Raw genomic sequence first — 12,369 nt, 5'->3', positions numbered from 1 at the left:
ATTAATACATTCAATTACATTTCACTTAAGTTTAACCCAGCAGGTGACATTCTGCCTCTTTCAGATGACTTTGAATAACTGTGTTTCTACTCACTAATGTTGGTTTTTGAAGTTTAATTTTCATGGCAATAATTTCAAGAAGAGACTTGTAAAGGGAAACACTAGCATAGCAAAAAAGAATTGATACAGTAAGTTTCTAGTTGCAAAAATTGGAGAAAGAACACAAAATTTGATATCTCACCACTTATTTACATTTGTAAACTATTTCACAGAAATGATTAATAGTATTTTTAGTACAAAAATTAAAGGCAATGTCATTTGATGAGTGTAGCCAAAATTAATTCAGAGTTGGAATTGTTTTTGTGAGAAATGCAAACAACAGACTAAAAAATGTGCATGGATAATAAACTGACCAAACTTAAAAAACTTTACTCAGGAGTGTGCCTGGAGACATGATTGATCAAGTTTTGGATATTGGACGGGGCAAGGGAAATAAGTATGCCTGGAATAAGTCATCTAAAATGTGAAAAACCAGCCGAATAGGCAAATTCATGACTCCAGGAAAATAAAAAAATTGATATTGAACAAAATAATGTTTATGGTGCTAGAATTTGAAGTACAGGTGAAGTTTTTATGAGAGAACAGGTGGGATGAGGCTGAGGAATAGGGAATAATGATGAGAGAGAAGGCTATTAGAACTCAAGATTTCAGAGTTGTTAAAAGCAGGACTAGGCCTGTGTGTTACAGGTAATTGAATAAATTAAAGAGGAAAAGTATTGTTTCCTTAAAAGTTGATGTTAAACTATGCATATATGAATACCGTGATATACTACTCAGCTATAAAAAGTAAAATATTTCTGATATATGCAACAACCTGGATAAATCTCTACAAAATTATACTGAGTAAAAAATGTCACTAACATAAGATTACATACTGTATAGTTCCATTTACATGACAGTCTTGAAATGACATAATTATAGAAACAGAAAAGAGAGCACTTGTCGTCAGAGGTTAAAGGCAAGAATAATGAATGGGGAGGCTGGAAAGGGTGTGGACCTGGCTATAATGCAAATGAAACATTATTGCTTGAAGATAATTAAATGTAGTTGAAAAAATGGTTTTCAACACCCATGGGGCAACTAGAAGCATACTAACCGCTTTCTTGGTCTTACTACTTGATAAGAAAAAGTATAGATAAAGGAACATCCTTCACTCATGGATGCTGCAAAGAAATTCATACTATGCTAAGAGAGCAGGAGGACAGCAAAATAATCATAATCATAATTGACGGTGGTCGGTGATGAAATGAAGGAATTGTTTTAATGTAAGGAGGGCCAGACATCCGAGAAGAGTTTGAGACATAAGTCAGTTATGGAAGTTTCATTTCATGGTGGGGAATGACACGTGGTGAAAGAGGAAGGATGTGTGATGCTGCCTGTATGAGAGTCTTACGGGCATTTCATCAACATCTGATTACATCAGCCGTAGTCCCCACAGAAATTTCCATCTCTGCAATGATGAAGAAAACTGACTCATAGAGACAAGTGAGAATTACAGTAAAAAGTGTTATAATTAGAGAATACTAATAGGTTTCTTATGATGTAAAATGAATAATCAAACTGCAAGAAAATTAGAGGACTGATATGTACATTACAGGGCCATCTGCTGAAAAGTATAGCTTTATTTTATTATCATGGATGCATATACTCTTTGAGATTTGGCATAGGAATACCTCTGAAATTTTTCTTTTTTTTTTTTTTTTTGAGCCAGAGTCTCGCTCTGTGGCCCAGGCTGGAGTGCAGTGGCCAGATCTCCGCTCACTGCAAGCTCCGCCCCCCGGGTTCACCCCATTCTCCTGCCTCAGCCTCCCGAGTAGCTGGGACTACAGGCGCCGCCACCTCGCCCGGCTAGTTTTTTGTATTTTTTAGTAGAGACGGGGTTTCACCGTGTTAGCCAGGATGGTCTCGATCTCCTGACCTCGTGATCCGCCCGTCTCGGCCTCCCAAAGTGCTGGGATTACAGGCTTGAGCCACTGCGCCCGGCCCTAAAATCCAATTTTTTAAGGACGCAAGTAATGATATAAAATCCCAAACATCCCGATGAGGCATGCCTCCATATCTATTGTATCGTGGAAGAAACATGGCATTTATTTAAGATCTTAGGCACTATTATCCACAGTGATCTGAGATTGTTCAATAATTGTATACATATATTAGAAAAACACGTACACAGCAGGAAAGATGTGAACATCAATGAACCAACCACAGAAGCAGCAGAAGTTGGAATTTAGTGACAACTGGGGTGCAGAGCCTCCAACAAATGGGGGGGTATCCCACCATCTTTTCTCACCTGAAGTCACTACGCAAGACATTGAATCATAATTTTTTACTTGCTTGGTAAAGTCAAATAAAGATTCAGCCAACAGCTGTGTGTGGATTCCTCCGAGTTTCCATCCAAGGGTGGAACTCCGTCTGTGGGTGGCTCCATCGGCACATGGGGGCCTCGCTAGCTGATCCAAGGAGCAGCGTATGCTCAGAGAAGGGAAGGGACAGTGCAGCACCAGCCCGAGGTGAGTCGTCCCGGAGGGGAAAATGTGCATACCAACTTTCTATGAGCATTCAGCAAAGTAGACTACTCTGACAATGTGCATTACATGCTTTACACAGACACATAGAATAGTGACAAAGTGACATATATCGATGTCTTAAGGAACAAGAAAAAATGTTAAAACTGCTACCCAAGGAGAAATGAAACCAGTTACCAGATGACTTAAACAAAAGCACCTGCAATGGAGAGAGGGCAAAACGAGGGAGGTGGAGGTGCCTGCCCCTGAGGAGCTCAGGTGCTAGCAGAGAAAACACCGCAGGAAACCAGGAGGCGAGCGCAAGGGGAGTCCTGCAAGAGAGCCGCCGAGCACTGCCCTCCCTCTCAAGGGAGCCAGGTAGAGTCGTGGGAGCTGACGGAGGCTGCGGATGGGTGGGGGATGCCACACAGCTTGGAGGAGGGTGTTTCAGGCCAGACACAGGGCACAGACTGACAGATGAGCCAGTGCCCCGCATGCATTCAGGTCCTGCAGGTTTTTCGGGGTGCATAGAGGTGGGGGAAGTTGCCAGCCCGGCTCCCAGGGAACCTGGAGATGTAACGGAGCCATATCGCAAGTGGTGTTTACATCAAGGAGTGTAGCTAGCTTGGATGGGATAGACCAGCAGTCTTCAAATATTGGTGCTCAGGTCCCCACCAAAAGGATTTAGGAAACCTCCCTCCTCAATGAGCACACTTCCCAGGTGACTTCCAGCACTTTTCATTCTAGGTGTAAGTGACTGCAAAGGATGTCATTCTCAGCCTACTGTAAATGTTTCTTTTAAGCTGTTACATCACTTATTACATTCAATGGAGTCTAAATACTATACAGTTTGATATCTACACCATGATCCATTTTTTAAAAAACAATGTCTTCAAAAAGTCAGAAATCTTAGATTATTTTTGTTTTTTCCTTGAACTTACTGGGAGTAACTTTCTTTTGTTTGGGAAAGCACTTTATTGGGCCTCTTGCTTATGCAGAGATGCACAGGCCTAGAAGAGATGGAACATCAAGACAGGCAGGAGTTTAATTGCTGTGCAACAGAGATTCTCAGACTGTGCGACAGAGATTCCCACATCCCAGTTCTGACCTCCGGTCTGCTGCTGTCCTATACATGTGCAGGCGATCCTCTGGCTGCTTGTCTGCTGACCACACTGTGAAAATCACTGTGCAAGAAAATCAAGTAAAGAAGTACTTTTCTTGGACAGATTTATTTGTTTAAAAGAAAAGACACTGCTCTGGGGACCCAGGTGCCTCTCAAGGTGGGGTCAGGCAGAAGGAAAGAGAAAGCACCTTGTGGATAAAGAGGACTGGCCCTAAAGTGGAAGGTCGTAGGGCAGTGACAGTTCTGTGAACTGTTAAATTGCCAGCACCCAAACTTTTAACAGATGTTGAGTGAACCTGCAGTGCAGTGTGGCCATGAGCCGGTCTCTGTGCCTGGAGACTGTCATCACCTCCCTGAGTCCTCTGCACTAGGAGACTAAAGGGGAGGCTCAACGTGCACTCCAGCAAAGAGGCGTGGGAACAGCCTCCAGGCATGGTCCAAAGCACAGGCAAGACGCCAGGGGCAGCAGCTCCCACACGCAGAGGCTGGCAGCAGCCACCGGACACTGGTTATGAAATTGCAGCAGCAACTGGGGGAAGGAGCTAAACCCCCACAGCATCACAGAAAAGAAACTCGAGTTATTTCGTTTCTATGTCAAAGGGAACACAAGGGAAATGTGGGACACGAGCAAACCGTGTCCAGTGTGAGACTGCCTCCCAGGGTGATGCTGAGAGTGTTGTTCCACCTCTGGGGGGTTCTCGGTTTCCTTCTCTGCACATTGAAGTGTTTAAACCCATGAGCCTCTAGGTACCTTCCAGTTCTAAGAGCCTGGGATTTGCTAGAGGTTTTTGATTAAAAGCAATCACAATCCGTCCTGTGCATACAGACGGAAACAAAGTTAAATGCTTTCCTTTTCCTTTTCCAGGGAGGCTCTAAAACCAAAAGGAACTGACGGAACAGTCAGCCCCAAACTGGAGAATTTACTCTCAGTTCTTTTTGTTTCTAAAGGTTTTGGAAACTTACTCCTTTTCCATTTAAATGATCACAAGTAGCTGTAGCTCCTCCCCAACGGAGACAGGCGGTGCAAGGGAAGCATCTTAGACGACTTGGCCAAGTGTGACAGGAGCATTCTGGGGTTCTGTGCTACTGAGGTTTGAAAACCCTACTCTACATATGTCTCTCAAGAGCACACAGCCGCAGCGCTGCCATGAGGTTAAGCCTGGAGGATTGCAGGGGCGCTCCTGTCGCAGAGCGGCTCTGTTCCTGTGTACCCAGAGCCACTGCTCAGTGACACAGGGGCCCAGTCCCTGGGAAAACTGGGCTCTGCATAAGCACTAGTTGGAACCTGGGACCACAGCTGAGACTCCAAACACAGTGCTGGGAGGCCCCGGCTAGTGGCACCTGCCAGGTGGCAAACACACTGCCATCTCTGCAAACTCGTCTCTGAGCCAACTTTTATGGACTGCGTTCATCTGAGCTGTCAAAGAAAACATTTCAACAAATTGTGTTTAAAGACCGAATTGGCTTTTATGAATGATTCATGAGTTGGGCGGCACCCCATCTATGAAAGGGGCATGGATAGCTGGGCAGAGGAGGCAGGCTTTACAGGCAGAAGAGGCTGAAGAAGCAGAAAGAGGGAACCAAAAGCAGAGGGGTTGTTTCAGAGTCACTTTCCTTATAGAGTCACTGACTTAGGCTGACTGGATCCCTTAGGACTCGTTGCTCTGAATCTCCCAGTTTTTCTTTTTGGGAAACAGGCCCATTTCTAGGCTCAGCTGGGTTATGTGGCACCTGGCACAGGTGACTCCGTTCTGGCTTCCTCTGATCTGTGGTGGCCAGGTTCAGAAACTCAGTCCTAACAATGGCCCCCACACATTGTATTTAATGGTGCAGAAATCTACCATTTGCCTCTCCAGATCCCCTGTTCAGCCTCTCCCCACAGCTCTTCGTGCTCAGGAGGCTGAGTACAAAGGATATATCAGTAACTTCCTTGCCCTCTGGCTTCTAGTTGGATTAAGCCCATGAGTCGAACAGGAGAGAGGGGAGACAGGGTATTCTCCCAGCTCTCCCCTGCAGGTCACCACAGGCTGGATACATGCCTCAGACCCAGGGCAGCTGAGAGGCGTGACTGTGCCCAGATTCTGTGCTCTGCGGTCTGGCTTGCTCTACTCTGCTTACATCTTTGTAATGACCCTTTTATTAAACTTGTCTCAAATAATCGAGTCTGAGTGAACCATACATTGCAGGACATTGACTGTCTCTGTGTCTAACCAAAGCTCCAATCTGGGAGGGATGTGGGAATACTAGAAAAGTTCAGGAAGATAAAACAATAAGTGATTATTGGGATGAAAATATAGAAGCCAGAAGAACTAAGGGTTACTTGAAGCAGAGAAGGCCAAGAGAAAGTGCTTGCTGTTGTGCAGACAGCAGGCAAAGGCAAGGAGAGGCAGCCTCAGCCCTTCATCCCCGCAGAGCAGCCGCTGGGCAGGAAGGCAAGTCAGCCTTTCCGGGGACAGTTTCTTCATTGGTGAGGCAAGGAGGGCTATACAGACAGAATATTTCCAGTGTAGCTTTCAGCTCTCCCCAGGCTCTAACAATGACTCCATGACTTGGTCTCACACAGTCTTCGTTTTATAGATTCTCCAGCCCCAGTGGCGGTGATCTGCACACAGTAGGGCTAAGGCACAAACCCTATTTCATAAATAGCCACCACCACCTCCCCAAATTAATAAACTAATAAACACAATTCTTATAACAGCCTTCAGCTTTAGGTTGTGGCTGGTGTCCCCACCTCTCCTTCGATGAGTAACTTGCACTCTCATCGCTCTCCGCTCTGCCCCTACCCAGCAGTCAGGGAACTCCTGCGATTGCAAGACAACAGTGAAACAACCAGGGCAGTCATCACCAAGCATTTGTATGTGCCAGGCACTGCCTTTACTCTCTCTGTCCACATTGACAAAGTACTTACCTACTTTTAATATACTCCTCTAGTTAAAAATTAAGTTCCTTTTTATGTATACAAGATTTTTTTACGATCCAAATTGTGCTGGCTTAACTCCTGCCATGTCCTCAGCACTCCCCACCCTCTATCCTTGTATTTAGTTTAACAAGCTCTCGTGTAGCACTCATTGTATGCCAGGTGTTGTTCTAAATGCTTTACAAGTTAACTCATTTGATTCTTATACGGCACTAACTGGTAATGTACTGCTTAGGATAGGGCAAACTAAGTTGCAGTAACAAACTGACCCTAAAATATCGATAGCTTACCACACAAAGGTTTATTTTTCACGATGTGTGCAATGTGGAGCCAAGAGAGCTCTGCTCCACATTGTCACTCAGGGACCCAGGCTGAGAGAAGCTCCAGTAGTTTTATCACATGAAACACATGGCCTCCAAGGCACCCACACAAGGAAAAACAAAAGTGACAGGTGAGTCACACAGGCACTTTACCAGCTCAGCTTGGAGCTGACACTCCACACGTAGTCCATTAAGGCCAGAACTAGTCACACGCTCATTCCTAACCCAACTAAAAGAAAAACTGAGAAACTTGGATGATCACATGTGACGTTTGGTGAGCACAGTGTCTCTGCCACAGCTAGGAGGTATTAATATTCTTTTAGAGAGAAGGAAACTGAAAAGAAAAGGCCTGGAAAGGTGAGGTAACTGGTTCAAAATCAGCTGCAGATCCAAAATCCATACCCGGGCAGTTTGGCCCCACAGTCCACATTGTGAACCACCATGACTGGTGCATCCTTTCCCTAACCCTTCCCGGTTCACTCTCCTCCTAGTGTGGAGAAAAGAAAGAGAGAACAAACTGTTACTGTGTCACACATGAGAGATTCCGTTTTGTTCTGTACTAAGAAAAATTCTTCCGCCTTGAGATGCTATTAATCTGTAACCCTAGCCCCAAACCTGTGCTTGCAGAGACATGTGCTGTGTTGACTCAAGGTTTAATGGATTTAGGGCTATGCAGGATGTGCTTTGTTAAAAAAGTGCTTGAAGGCAGTATGCTTGTTAAAAGTCATCACCATTCTCTAATCTCAAGTACCCAGGGACACAATGCACTGTGGAAGGCTGCAGGGACCTCTGCCTAGGAAAGCCACGTATTGTCCATGGTTTCTCCCCATGTGTGAGCCTGGGGAGATATGGCCTCATGGGAAGGGAAAGACCTGACCATCCCCCAGTCCGACACCCATAAAGGGTCTGTGCTCAGGAGGATTAGTAAAAGAGGAAGGCCTCTTTGCAGTTGTGATAAGAGGAAGGCATCTGTCTCCTGCTCGTCCCTGAGCAATGGAATGCCTCAGTATAAAACCCGATTGTATGTGCTATTTACTGAGATAGGAGAAAACTGCCTTGATGCTGGAGGTGAGACATGCTGGCAGCAATGCTGCTCTTTAATGCACCAAGATGTTTGTGTACTGTGCACATAAAAGCACAGCACCTTTTCTTAACCTTGTTTATGACACAGAGACCTTTGTTTACATGTTTTCCTGCTGACCCTCTCCCCACTATTACCCTACTGTCCTGCCACATCCCCCTTTCCAAGATGGTAGAGATAATGATCAATAGATACTGAGGAAACTCAGAGACCAGTGCCAGCGTGGGTCCTCCGTATGCTGAGCGCCGGTCCCCTGGGCCCACTTTTCTTTCTTTATACTTTGTCTCTGTGTCTCTTTCTTTTCTCAGTCTCTCGTCCAACCTGACGAGAAATGTCCACAGGTGTGGAGGGACTGGCCACCCCTTCACCTAGACCCTCTCACACACGCTTTCATAATTGCTTTCCTGCACCTCCTGCGATCCTCTTCCCAACCATACCTGCTTAGCAAAATTCTATTTACCCCTCACAATGCAACTTAAACAACATGGGAAGACATCCTTATGCTTACCTAAAGGAGGAATAGGTACTTTTACATCAGAGTTCCCAAATACTTTAGACAGACTTTGGATCTAGCCCTTATCACTTGTGTGGCACACTTACACCTATGTTGTCCTTCTTCCCAACTAGATACTGAACTCTTCTAAGTCAGAGGCTGTGTCATACACACCTGCATCCCCAGCACCCGCATGGTGCCAGGCGCACGGTACATACTCATCAAATGGGAGCTGAATAAGTGAGGAAATGAATGGACAAATCTTCATTATCTTTTATGCAATGCATGAGATTGGTGTGAGGATGAAGAGGCAAATGCATTTGGAAATTAACAGAGGGCTGACAGGAAGTCAGGAACAGGGGCCAAGTGCAGTGGCTCACACCTGTAATCCCAGCACTTTGGGAGGTCAAGGCGGGTGGATCACTTGAGTTCAGGAATTCAAGACCAGCCTGGGCAACATGGAAAAACCCCCTCACTACATAAAATACAAAAATTAGCTGGGCATGGTGGCACTTCCATGTAGTCCCAGCTACTCGAGAGGCTGAGGCAGGAGGATTGCTGGAGCCTGAGAGGTCGAGGTTGTAGTGAGCCAAGTTCACACTACTGCATTCCAGCCTGGGTGACTCAGTGAGACTGTGTCTCAAAAAGCAAAAGAAGTCAGGAGCAGAAGGAGAGTCTTATTGAGCACCAGCTCTGTGCCAATCGTCACTGTGGGGCTTTCTGTGCAAGTGGACGTGTTCTACAAACGGATTTCAAAATATTTCCTTGAAGACTGAAAAGTGGGTCCAGATGGGAAATTTAAACTGGAAATGTGCTTCCTTTCGTTTTATAGGTAGGAGCTACATTTGTGTCCTTGGCTGGTCCTCTTTAGGTTGTGTGGCATGGCTTTAGTGAGCCCGGTCGGTCATGCTCATGTGTCAAATACACTCTCCTAATTCATAGCTCAGATGTTGGAGCAGTTACCCAGTTGTTTATATATCAGACTAAAATAAGACTGCCTCGTACTTCCGTGAGAAATTATGCAATCAAGACGCAGGCCCTCATCTCCCCTCCACCAGGCTATGGCCTCCCTACAGCTGTGCCTGTTGTCTCGCCATTCTGGCCAAGGTCACCCCCTCCTCCAGTGCTTAGGATTCGCCCCCTGCCTGCTCAGGAACATGTGTCCATCTCTGCTGCACTGTGACCTGCTGACTGAGCCTGTGCTTTCTGCTGGATACTCCCATCCACACACAAGTTACCTACCCAGGAGGTCTCTTCCAAAAAGGCAGGCCCCTGTTACTCCCTGTGCACTCTTGCTCCACACCTTCTCACATCAAAACTTCTGAAAGCCCTCGCCATGTCTTAATCTCACTTCTATGTAGAATAATTTAAAAGTTGAATCATTAGGAAGAGAGGAGAAGAGTGGCTGCCAGGCCCTGGGGTGGGGACTTGGGGCAATGCTGGGCAAAGGCCATGAAGTTTCAGCAGTGCAGGAGGAGTAAGTTCTGCAGGCCCAAGGTACAGCATGGTGACTGTAGCTAATTCTGTGTTGTATGTTTGAAATGTGCAAAGAGAAGGGCTGGGGATGGTGGCTCATGCCTGTAATCCCAGCACTTTTGGAGGCCAGGGCGAGTAGATTGCCTAAGCTCAGGAGTTCAAGATCAGCCTGGGCAACACAGTGAAATCCTGTCTCTACTAAAATACAAAAACTAAGCCGGGCATGGTGGCGGATGCCTGTAGTCCCAGCTAATGGGGAGGCTGAGGCAGGAGAACTGCTTGAACCTGGGAGGCAGAAGTTGCAGGGAGCCAAGATGGCGCCACTGCACTCCAGCCTGGGCAAAAGAGTGAGACTCCATCTCAAAAAAAGATGTGGAAAATAGTGTGGCAATTCCTCAAGGATCTAGAACTAGAAATACCATTTGACCCAGCCATCCCATTACTGTGTACAGACCCAAAGGGTTATAAATCATGCTACTTATAAAGATACATGCACACGTATGTTTATTGCGCCCTATTCACAATAGCAAAGACTTGGAATCAACCCAAATGTTCATCAATGATAGACCGGATTAAGAAAATGTGGCCCATATGCACCATGGAATATGCAGCCATAAAAAAGGATGAGTTCGTGTCCTTTGTAGGGACATGGATGCAGCTGGAAACCATCATTCTCAGCAAACTATCGCAAGAACAGAAAACCAAACACCGCATGTTCTCACTCATAGGTGGGAATTGAACAATAAGATCACATGGATACAGGAAGGGAAACATCACACATCAGGGCCTGTTGTGGGGTGGGGGGAGAGGGGAAGGATGGCATTAGGAGATACACCTAATGTGAATGACAAGTTAATGGGTGTTGCACACCAACAGGGCTCATGCATACATATGTAACAAACCTGCATGTTGTGTACATGTACCCTAGAACATAAAGTATAATAATAAAAAAAAGGTAAAAAGATATTAAAAAAAGAAAAGAAAAAAGGAAAAACAAGAAGGAAATGTGCAAAGAGAGCAGATCTTAACTGTTCTCACCACACACAAAAAGGATATGTTCCGTTGATTGGCTGCAGTCAGTCGTTCACTGTAAGGATACACACAAAACATCCAAAACATCACACACACCTTAAATATACACAATATTTATTTAAAATTTAAATTTAAATGTTTTATAAAAGCTCGTCCATGCTTGCTGTCTCCTGTCCTCACTTCCCATTTCCTCCTCAAGCAGCTCCCACCAGGCACCCACCTCTACCACTGTCCCATCTTCCCTCTGGCCCCTACAACCCATTCTCCATGGAAAGGATCCTTTAAAACCTGAATCAGGTCATGTCATCCTAGTCTTGACTTCTCATCGTTCTTACAGGAAAGTCTTGAGTGCTATCATGGCCTCTGCAGAGCTACTGAACTTTTCAGATACCCATCTGTAAATGGGGTCTGTAAGGTGACTTCACACATGTGCTGAGAAGATTAAATGTTGAGATATGTACAGCACTGAGAACATTCATCATGGTTGGCACATAGGGAACCCAGTGTGGATTACTACCATTGCTTCAACTGCAGATTTCAGCAGAGACATTTGTGAGTCACCTTCCAACCCCAGCATTTTCTATGTCAGAATGGGACAGTCCTGCAAACACAAAAGACAGATCCTTGGCCCTGTCTCTTCTTCCTGTCCCTTTCTGTTTCCCCATTCCAACTCCTTTCCCCTTGCTCTGCCTCCCAAGTCCCTGCCAACCTCTCACTCTCTGCCTCTTTAGCTTTTCCATGAGAGAGACAAGCACTGGGTAGGAAGTTGTATTTGTGAAAGTGATTGAGTTGTATACGATTGTGTGAGAAGAGAAAAAAGGGTGCATACAGAAGCCCTTTGAATACTCCCTAAAATTCCGCTTTTCCATCCTATCTCTTGGGATGAGAGAGAGACTGGGTTGGTGATGGAATGGTGGCACAGTTGTAACATGGTCATCAGAGTTCATCTACCAGCATCTCCACTTACAAGTTTGCTTTCCAATGATCACAATGTAGCTGAATGGGTTTCCCTACAGCAAAGATATTTCTTTTAAAGGCCACTATTTCAAGAGTGTTTGGATGGGTTCATAATAAAAACCACAGGGATTGGTATATGGTTTTACATTTCCCTGAGCACTCTTTCTTTTTTTTTTCTGAGACAGTCTCGCTCTGTGGCCCAGGCTGGAGTGCAGTGGCCAGATCTCAGCTCACTGAAGCTCAGCCTCCCGGGTTTACGTCATTCTCCTGCCTCAGCCTCCTGTGTAGCTGGGACTACAGGCGCCTGCCACCTCGCCCGGCTAGTTTTTTTGTATTTTTTAGTAGAGACGGGGTTTCACCATGTTAGCCAGGATGGTCTCGATCTCCTGACCTCGTGATCCGCCCG

The sequence above is a fragment of the Colobus angolensis genome, unplaced genomic scaffold (genome assembly GCF_000951035.1).
Source record: "Colobus angolensis palliatus isolate OR3802 unplaced genomic scaffold, Cang.pa_1.0 Scaffold155, whole genome shotgun sequence".
NCBI classification, from domain to species: domain Eukaryota; kingdom Metazoa; phylum Chordata; class Mammalia; order Primates; family Cercopithecidae; genus Colobus; species Colobus angolensis.
Note: the sequence above shows the minus strand (reverse complement) of the source record.